General features: G+C 43.2%; 1 protein-coding gene across 2 annotated transcripts in view; it reads right to left on the bottom strand.

Moving 5' to 3' along the window:
- nlgn4xa (neuroligin 4 X-linked a) overlaps window positions 1–5,270 on the bottom strand; it is a 276,952-nt gene extending 271,682 nt beyond the window's left edge. For both annotated transcript variants that reach the window (XM_060898990.1, XM_060898991.1), the window contains exon 1: window positions 5,191–5,270. The gene's annotated coding sequence lies outside the window, so the exon portion shown is untranslated. The remainder of the gene's footprint in view (window positions 1–5,190) is intronic.
- Window positions 5,271–10,474: the final 5,204 nt, after the last annotated feature.

Below are 10,474 nucleotides of genomic sequence, written 5' to 3'. Positions count from 1 at the left end.
GTACAGAACATTTTGGGAAGCAACCATATATGAGCATGATGGTCAGATGTCCACAAACTTTTGGCTATATAGCGTATATAAAATGCAAAATCTTTCAGGGTTTGGAATAGATTCATTAGTTATCACTCATGATTTTGAACTCTCCAATATTAACAGTAACCATCAGGTGCTTGGGTGAAAAGCTGCTGCTTGTCTGTTTTAGTTAAGATGTAGATACTATTTGCAAAAAAAAAAAATTATTAATTAATTGGCGTACATGCCAACTTTTTCCTCGAATAGGAAGAAAGGAAGTGTGTATGTCAACCCACCCAGCAGAGTGAGCAGGTCTGTGGTTTCAAGGCGTGTTAATTGCATGAATTGATCACGTTTGGTTCATATTATTTACTTCTACAATAAAAACGGAAGCCATTTTCCAAAAGAGAAAGACTGTTGTGAGTCCGAGGTGCCTTGGATATCCGATCCAAGACCAGCTTCCAATGCCTGAATACTAGTCTTAGTTATAACATTGGAAACCACAAAGGTGACCACAGATCAGTCAAATTATCCGTTGAGCATGTGCTGATTTTCCAAGAAGGCAAAAGCGTGTAACGATGTTAACTGCAGTAGTGCATCTTGCAGAGCAATCTGAACAGATGGAGGATAATAGTTCTCGTGAGAAGTTGAGTGCTCAAGCAAAGCAAGGCAGCTATAATACACTAAATAAGATCCTCACATTAAATTAAACTCGTTGTGGGAAATACCGTCTCAAAATGTTTTACTGTAGTACATTGTACCAATGGTCATTAGAGGAAGCATAAATGTTGCTACCTCAAATGTCTAGCATGAAAAGAGTGTAGAAACAAGACAAGTACAGGAAGTGTCTGTTTTCACAATATTTGCTGCATTCTCCAAAGATTGGACATTTATGACTGCTTTAAATGGAGCTGGATCACTTTTAAGGAATAGATTTTACCAGATACCACTGTATTGTATATTTTGTCTTAAATATTGTTATTTGCATGGTAGTCTCAACTAGTTCCATTAACTCTGGTTCAAAGAAACTGGAGGCAGAAGGTCATTTCTGCACAATATTTTAGTATTGCAAGTATTTGGGTATCCTTTTGATCTTTCTGTCCTTGCAAATCCTATGAATATTATCATGGGTTGAAATTTCAGGACCCTTCTCAAGCTCGGCTTCAATCCAGGCAGATGGACCACAGTGTTCATCCCACTATTTTGTTGCCAATGCAGTAAGGAAATGAAAGGCAAAAAAAAAAATAAGACAACACAAACCCCGTAGGAATATTTTCACCATCTTTTTCACCAAGTCTTGGGGCATCCATCATCTACAAAAGAATCAATAAGCTTTGAACTGGCATTGAAAAGTCTGTTCCAGGTAAAGACTGGTTTATTTGCACCTGTCTGGCAGAGTGAGTTAAAAATCCATGGAAGAAGGTCATAGATCTGAACTACTGCTCTGGAGAGACAGCTGGGTCAAGAAGAAAAGAAACAAACAGGTAACTGTTATCAACCAGTTGTTATAATAGACATCAGGAACACTGGGCTTACATTCAAACAGTGCAGTTTTCAAGCAAGTTAATGAAAGGTCATCAAAAGATAAATGGAAATGAAACTGAGCTTCTATTATTTACAGTCCTGCAAAATATGAGAAAAATTTCATTTCTTCTTCTGTCCAAACAATGCGTGATAATGTTTACAGTTAAGATATAGTGCTGAAACATCTGATTTAGGCTCTTTATGTCATCCTTGATGTGAAAAACCTGTTTTCGCCTCCATTTGTTTGTCTGTTCCCAATGTAATTCAAAAAGTAGTGAACAGATTTGGATGAAATTTGGAGGAACGGTGAGCCATGGGCCAAGGAACCTGGATATATATGCGGATCCAGGATTTTTTTGTTTGTTCCCAACATAACTCAAAAAGAAATGAACAGATTTTGATTAAATTTGGAAGAAAGGGGAACCATGGGCCAAGGAACTCGGATATGTATGCAGATCCATGATTTTCTGACTGTTTCCAAGGTAACTCAAAAAGTAGTAGATGGATTTGGAGGAAAGGTAAGCCATGGGCCAAGGAACCCGGATATGCATGCAGATCCAGGATGTTTTGTCTGCTCCCAACGTACCTCAAAAAGTAGTGAATGGATTTTGATGAAATTTGGAGAAAAGGTCAGCCATGGGCCAAGGAACCTGGATATGTATGCGGATCCAAGATATTTTTTTTTATGTTTTGTATGTTCACAAGGTAACTCAAAAAGTAGTGAATGGATTTGGATGAAATTTGGAGAAAAGGTGAGTCATGGGCCAAGGAACCTGGATATATATGCAGAGCCAGGATTTTTTGTTTGTTTGTTCCCACAGTAACTCAAATTAATGAACGGATTCTGATGAAATTTGGTGGACAGCTTTAGTATTATCCCAGGTTCATGTGATTTGATTTTGATGTGGATGTGTAATATGTGGCTTGGCGGAGATAAACACTCTACCATGCGCCTTTCTAGCCTTCATTATTTGACACATTTCTTGTTTATAGCTTGACCATTGATTCCACCTCAGCCAAGAATAAACAATTTTTCTTTTGCAATATTTACATTGAATTGTTTTATTGTTCGCCCGTAGTCAGCTGGGATAGGCTCCAGCTTGCCTGCGACCCTGTAGAACAGGATAAAGTGGCTAGAGATAATAAGAATGAGAATTTTTTTATTGGCCTTTTGGGGTTTTTCATTCATCTGTCCTAAATTTGAATCAAGGAACTGGATGGAAAACCTCGTACTGGTTCATTTAAAATAATTAACAAAATGATCGTAATTGATGCTTGTTAGCTGATGGTATTTTTAATTTGAAAATTACAAAACCCTTCATGATTATAAATGCCAACAAATGTAGAGATTTTAGCAATACAACGATAAAGGCCATTAAAACAGACAATTATAACAGAATATTTGCATTAACTAGCTCTTCATATGGAAAATCACAGCTGCGACAGCTGCTGTTTGGAAATTATTTGTCAATCATTTACACCCCAGGATGATAGATTCTAAGTGCTGTGCCACTTTCTGGAAGTCAGATATTCAGATCTCTCCTAAAAGCTATGAGTGTAATGTGTGTGTTCTGGATGTCTGGATACTATCACCGGCAGCCTCGAAGGACTATTTCAGTGCCTCATCCTCATCCATCCCTGAATGAAATGAGCCTGTGGCCTGTGATATGAGAAAGAAGCCTCGAATGTGACACCCTTTATTTACCCTTCTTTAAACCTCACATCTAAAAGTCTGGGAGAGGGAAGTCTGAAAATAGCTTGAAGATAGCATTCACTGTGTGTCTATATATATATATATATATATATATATATATATATATATATATATATATATGAGTGTGTGTGTGTGTGTGTGATAGTCTGCGATAACTCGTACGAATTTCAATGAAGGTACTGGCTTTTCATTTGCATTTTAATTATTCTAAAAGATCTGGTAGAAGGCTGAAGGGAGGGGATCTGATCAAGTGTCAAGCGAGACAGCCACATGCCCGGGGTGAAGCTATTTTCCAGATGGACCAGTATGGAGAAAGAGAAGGAAGGAAACAGAGCGTAAAAAGCTGCCGTTGGCCTTTGGGTGAACTTTAAAGAAGAGACGTGACAGTTCTACTGCCCTAAATGCACCCGCTATCACCTATTCAACATGGCCAGCTTGGTATTTTTCTTCCTGAGTAATACTCCTTCCACATCTTTCTAGTGACTGAGAGAATAAGGACAGGGACCCCAGAGAGGTGCAAGTGAATAGAGAGGTGACAGTTGTGTTGTGTTGGAAAGAGATATGATGCGATATGGATCAGAAATAAATATCAACCCTTATAGACGGAAGCATGTGGTGATAAAGAATCAGCATCCCTTTACATGCACGAGAAAACATGTCCCTGTGCGCTTGTTGAAAGAAACTCCACGGCTAAAGGCCAAACCGATTGGAAATCAATACGCCTCAATCAACTGCTTGTAAAGACAGACTTCCTCAGGCATGTCACTGGGATCTGTATAAGCGAACGTGTGAGCGGACTCTGGTCTACGTGCAGATAAGACTTTATCAAGGGACAAAATGACAAGGCACGGAGTCACTCATGGAATGTAATCAAGCCACCAGAAATAACACATTACTGAAGTGTCAGATTGGAGGTCAGGTTATTAAATTTCACTCATCCAGTGATGCACCACGAGCATCCATTTCGAGCAGTGGCATTTTTATGACGCTTTGTGCATGATCATTAGTCAGACGACATGGAAGGAGTGTTGGAAGACGCACCAGGTTAACGCGCATGCGCGGTTCGAGTCGGGTACCCTGTTCGCACCTTCGTGCTTATGCAGATGTCCACAGTACCACCTTGCGGCTTTGTGCAGGACTGTGCGTGCGTGTGTGTGTGTGTGTGTGTGTGTGGTGAAAGTGGTGACCAGACTGCATCTTCAGAAGAGAGAGAGAGAGAAGAGCTGCGTTTTGTTGCGGTTTTCAAAACACACGTCACAATCCTGACTCGAACCGGAAGTGTGCGTGTTTTCTGGATTTTTCCAAATAGGTGCATGGAGTTTTCCTTTGACTTTTGCGAATTCATCCTGATCCTGATCATCCACATATCCCACCGGCTGCACTGACATACTAAGCTCTAGTTTGTCGTATTAGAACGTTACACTTCAAAATGGACCAAAAAGTACCTCAACTAAATTAAACCTGTGGATCTTTTTTTTTTTTCCCAGTACTTTTCCCCCCTTAAAAATTATTATTATTATTATTATTATTATTATTATTATTATTATCTGCTGTAAAAAAAAAAATGTACAGGAAGCAGTTTTCCTGAAACCAAACCCTGTCAGGGCAATCAGTCGCGCGCGCACTAAACACTTCCGATCCACAGGAAGTCGTTTATAAGCCTGTGAGATACGGTAACCTCGGTTTCCGAGTCAAATCCATATCATAGGGTGTCATTAATTATAGCAATGCATGACTGTCCCAGTCCGCACGCACGCGCGCACACGCACGCAATCTATCCTCGCGCATCCGTCTCCCTTTGATGTGCATAACACCAAAGCGCAAAACATATACATATTACATGAACAACATAAACACAAACACGCGCGCGGAAGCAGGAAGAAAGGCACGCACGCACGCGCTCGCACGCACGCACGCACAGTCTGTGTAGTGTCTCTTACCTGTGCGATATCTCTGCATCGCAGGACTCTCCCCAAGCTGCGCACCGACTTCCTGGGATGTGACCAAACATCAACATGCAACAAACAAGACGGAGAAAGCAAAGTCTCCTAAAGATCCTTCAATCCCTGGTTACAAAACAAAAGAAAAGAAAAAGAAAAGAAAGAAAGCATCCAATCCAAAAAGAGTCCGAGGAAAAGAAGAGACACTGCGCGTTCTGGTTGATCCGGATGGATGGATGGATGGATGAATGCAATGCGCTCGGGCTTTAAAATGCACAGATTCAGGTTGCCTTTACAGAGAAAGACGGAGAGATTAAAGGGAGAGACAGACACCAAAGCTGGACCTCTCTCTCTCTCTCTCTCTCACCCTCTCTCTCTCTCTCTCTCTCTCTCAGTTGCCATTGGACTGCGCCGAGTGAAATTTACAAAGCCCACAGCCAATAGATTGCCGCATTCACTCCATCACCGTTAACCAGCTGCGAAATCCTTTTAAACTTTAACACCCAGAGCGCGCGACTCCGTTCACACTAAAATGCTCATGTTGCGCGCGTGCCAATATCCTTCACTACCCCCCATCCATCCCTCCCTCCCTCCCTCCATCCCTCCATCCACCTTTTTGTTTTTTCTTCTTTATCTGATCTGATCTGATCTGATCTAGCTCCATATGGGTCATGACTGTTTGTTTTTCCACATCATTTGACCCTCTGATGTGTCCGCACTGCTCATTTCCGGTATGGAACTCAAGATCAAAAAGCATGCACCAAGACCTCTGGGATCCATCGGTGGCTCAGGGTGAGATGAGGAGTGTGCATGAAGGACTCAAGGGAGAAAGAAAACGTATCCGTCATTGACGTGTGGATCCATCATTCCCTGCACGCACGTGCCACTGCTTAAGGAAAAGAGAAAGAGAGACTATTATAAAGTGCTCTGTCTGTCATCCGTCATGATTAGACCCTGGAATGTGCTGGGGTGTGGGTGTTACAGAAACATAGACTCTGTAGCTACTGTACAGTACACTACGAGACATACTTGATCCAGTCCTGATCTGATTAGGTGTAGTGGTGAGGACTGTCGCATCACAGCAAGAAGGTTCTGGGTTCGAGCCGAGTAGCCGACAGGGGCCTTTCTGTGTGGAGTTTGCATGTTCTACCAGTGTCTCAAGCTTGTCAAAGACTTGTCCCGGGTGTACCCCGCCTCTCGCCCGTTGTCAGATGGGACAGGCTCCAGCTTGCCCGCAACCCTGTACAGGATAAGCGGCTACAGATAATGGACAGAAAGATACTCATCTGTGGCTCGTTCAATATCATGCTAGCTGAATGGAATATATCTAATATACCACTCAAAGCCAGCTAATATTATTTAAATAGCTTCCAAGTCAGGTGGCACAGTGATGTAGTGGTTAGCATTGTCACCTCAGAGCAAGAAGGTTCTGGGTGAGCCCAGCAGCCGACAGGGGCCTTTTAGTGTGGAGTTTGCATGTTCTACCCATGTCTGCGCAGGTTTCCTGCAGGTGCTCTGGTTTCCCACACAGTCCAAAGACATGCTTGTCAAAGTGTTGTCCAGAGAATACCCTGCCTCTTGCCCATTGTCAGATGGCACAGGCTCCAGCTTGCCTGCAACCCTGTACAGGATAAGCGGCTACAGATAATGGACGGAAAGATACTCATCTGTGGCTCGTTCAATATCATGCTAGCTGAATGGAATATATCTAATATACCACTCAAAGCCAGCTAATATTATTTAAATAGCTTCCAAGTCAGGTGGCACGGTGATATAGTGGTTAGCATTGTCGCTTCAGAGCAAGAAGGTTCTGGGTGAGCCCAGCAGCCGACAGGGGCCTTTTAGTGTGGAGTTTGCATGTTCTGCCCGTGTCTGCGCAGGTTTCCTGCAGGTGCTCCGGTTTCCCACACAGTCCAAAGACATGCTTGTCAAAGACTTGTCCTGGGTGTACCCTGCCTCTCACCCATTGTCAGATGGGATTGGCTCCAGCTTGCCCGCAACCCTGTACAGGATAAGTGGTTACAGATAATGGATGGAAAGATACTCATCTGTGGCTCGTTCAATATCATGCTAGCTGAATGGAATATATCTAATATACCACTCAAAGCCAGCCAAAATTATTTAAATAGCTTCCAAGTCAGGTGGCACGGTGATATAGTGGTTAGCACTGTCACCTCAGAGCAAGAAGGTTCTGGGTTTGAATCCAGCAGCCAACGGGGGCCTTTCTGTGTGGAGTTTGCATGTTCTACCCATGTCTGTGTGGATTTGTTGCAGGTGCTCTGGTTTCCCACACAGTCCAAAGACATGCTTGTCAAAGACTTGTCCAGGGTGTACCCCACCTCTTGTCCATAGTCAGATGGGACCGGCTACAGCTTGCCTGCAACCCTGCACAGGATAAGCGGCTACAGATAATGGATGGAAAGATACTCGTCTGAAAGTCATTCAATATCATGCTAGCTGACTGTAATAGAGCTAATATACCAATCAAAGCCAGCCAATATTATTTAAATAGCTTCCAAGCCGGGTGGCATGGTGACAGTGGCTGATGAGAGGCTTTCTGTGTGGAGTTTGCATGTTTTCCTCGTATCTGCATGGGTTTCCTCCAGGTGCTCCGGTTTCCCCCACAGTCCAAAGACATGCAGGTTGGGTTAACTGGTGACTCTAAATTGACCGTAGGTGTGAGTGTGAATGGTTGTCTGTGTCTATGTGTCAGCCCTGTGATGACCTGGCGACTTGTCCAGGGTGTACCCCACCTTTCGCCCGTAGTCAGCTGGGATAGGCTCCAGCGGCTAGAGATAATGAGATGAGGAGAGAGCAGGGAGACTTGGGACAAGTTTTCACCTTTTGTAGATTGTGTGAAGTTATTTGCGGGTAGCATCACATTCAAACTGCATTAGAGAGTATCCTTGATTTGCAACTGACTTCAAAGCAAAATAGAAACGCAGATGTCAGCCATGTTGGTGGATATACAAATGCGGGGTCAAGTGACATTCCATACAAAAAAGTCACGCGTGCGCAACTCTCTTTGTTTTTCCACTGCTTTAAGCATTCTTTTAGCTATGCCATATCTTTGGGCTGTATATGGTTGTGGTCACAACAGTACTTGTGACCGTGGCATGTTCCAGTTTTTTAGAATTCTGTCCGTGATTCGGAAAGAGGGCGAGGAAACTGAGGCTGAGTACAGAGAGGAGACGAGCACGGCTGAACAACATCGGCAGGGCTGATCGAAGAAAGGCTAAAACCAAAACAGCTCATGTTTGCAGTAATCATTTTATCTTGGGTGAGATTCAAAAGCTTTCTCAATAATATCATGGAAGAATTTTATTTTGTGTTGCTAGAATCTTGCTATAAAATGAGCGTTCTCTTGTCATGGTTCACTCGGTCGTTGTTATAATTTTAACATGTGTATTGCCATTTCGCTTCTAGGAGCTCCAGCAAAATGGTACCTGAAATAAACTGAAATGTGATTTGTGAGCCATAAAGCTAGAGACTTGTTAAAATTTCACACTTCGTCTGTTGTTTACACATCGAAGTAAACTAAATGCAAAAGAAGTCCAAACTTACCCTTGCAAGTACAACTGCTTTGTCATTGTTGACTAGTTTAATTAATAAGGTACAGCAGTGCTTGGAAGTTTGTGAACCCTTTTTAATTTTCTATACTTCTGCATAAATATGACCTAAACATCATCAGATTTTCACACAAGTCCTAAAAGTAGATAAAGAGAACACAGTTAAACAAATGAGACAAAAATATTATACTTGGTCATTTATTTATTGAGGAAAATGATCCAGTATTACATATCTGTGAGTGGCAAAAGTATGTGAACCTCTAGGATTAGCAGTTAATTTGAAGGTGAAATTAGAGTCAGGTGTTTTCAATCAATGGGATGACAATCAGGTGTGAGTGGCACCCTGTTTTATTTAAAGAACAGGGCTCTATCAAAGTCTGATCTTCACATGTTTGTGGAAGTGTATCACGGCACAAACAAAGGAGATTTCTGAGGACCTCAGAAAAAGCGTTCTTGATGGTCATCAGGCTGGAAAAGGTTACAAAACCATCTCTAAAGAGTTTGGAGCTGTTCTGTATGGAGGAATGGGCTAAAATTCCTCCAAGCCGGTGTGCAGGACTGATCAACAGTTCCCGGAAACGTTTAGTTGCAGTTATTGCTGCACAAAGGGGTCACACCAGATACTGAAAGCAAAGGTTCACATACTTTTGCCACTCAAAGATATGTAATATTGGATCATTTTACTCAATAAATAAATGACCAAGTATAATATTTTTGTCTGGGTTCTCTTTATCTACATACTTTTAGGACTTGTGTGAAAATCTGATGATGTTTTAGGTCATATTTATGCAGAAATATAGAAAATTCTAACGGGTTCACAAACTTTCAAGCACCACTGTATCTATCTTCTCTTTGTATCGAATCTTCGCTGGACTGTTCAAATTGTGGGAATACTGAGAAAATTCAGCATTGTTTACAGACACACTTTCAGCGGCTGCCATCCTAGTTGCTTTGCATATCCACCATCATGGCGGATGCTCATGATGTAGCACATTTTGATCACCTGGTTGCAAGTCATCTATTTACTATCCCCTCTCACCACAACATGAGTTTCTCAGCTTGTCACATCTACTGGCCTTCAGGCTTCACTTTTTCTGTCATTATTTTTTGCAGGGAGACATGAGAGATTGACCCCTCCTAGAACTGCCACCTTATTGTGGTGGAGGGGTTTGTGTGCTTGAATGATCCTAGGAGCTATGTTGTCGGGGGCATTACGCCCCTGTTAGGGTCTCCCAAGGCAGACAGGTCCTAGGTGACAGGCCAGACCAAGAGCAGTTCACCAAAACCCCTTATGGATAACACTCAATCAAGGACCGTGACGTCGCCCGGTGTGGCGCAGCCGGGGCCCCACCCTGGAGCCAGGCCTGGGGTTGGGGCTCGTATTGGTGGCCAGGCCTTTGCCGGCCGGGCTCAGCCCGAAGCGGTGACATGGGCCCGACCTCCTGTGGGTTCACCACCTACAGAGGTAGCCGTAGGGGGCTGGTGCAGTGTGGATTGGGCGGCAGTCGAAGGCAGGGGCCTCGACGACCTGATCCCTGAACACAGTGGCTAGCTGTTGGGACATGGAATGTCACTTCGCTGGGGGGGAAAGAGCCTGAGCTTGTGCGGGAGGTTGAGAGGTACCGGCTAGAGATAGTCGGGCTCACCTCCATGCACAGCTTGGGCTCCGGAACCCAGCTCCTCGAGAGGGGCTGGACTCTCCACTTCTCTGGAGT

Source organism: Neoarius graeffei, chromosome 18, assembly GCF_027579695.1.
Source record: "Neoarius graeffei isolate fNeoGra1 chromosome 18, fNeoGra1.pri, whole genome shotgun sequence".
In the NCBI taxonomy this organism is placed as follows: domain Eukaryota; kingdom Metazoa; phylum Chordata; class Actinopteri; order Siluriformes; family Ariidae; genus Neoarius; species Neoarius graeffei.
The sequence above is the reverse complement of the archived record's forward strand: the minus strand, read 5'-3'. Positions and strand labels throughout refer to the sequence as shown.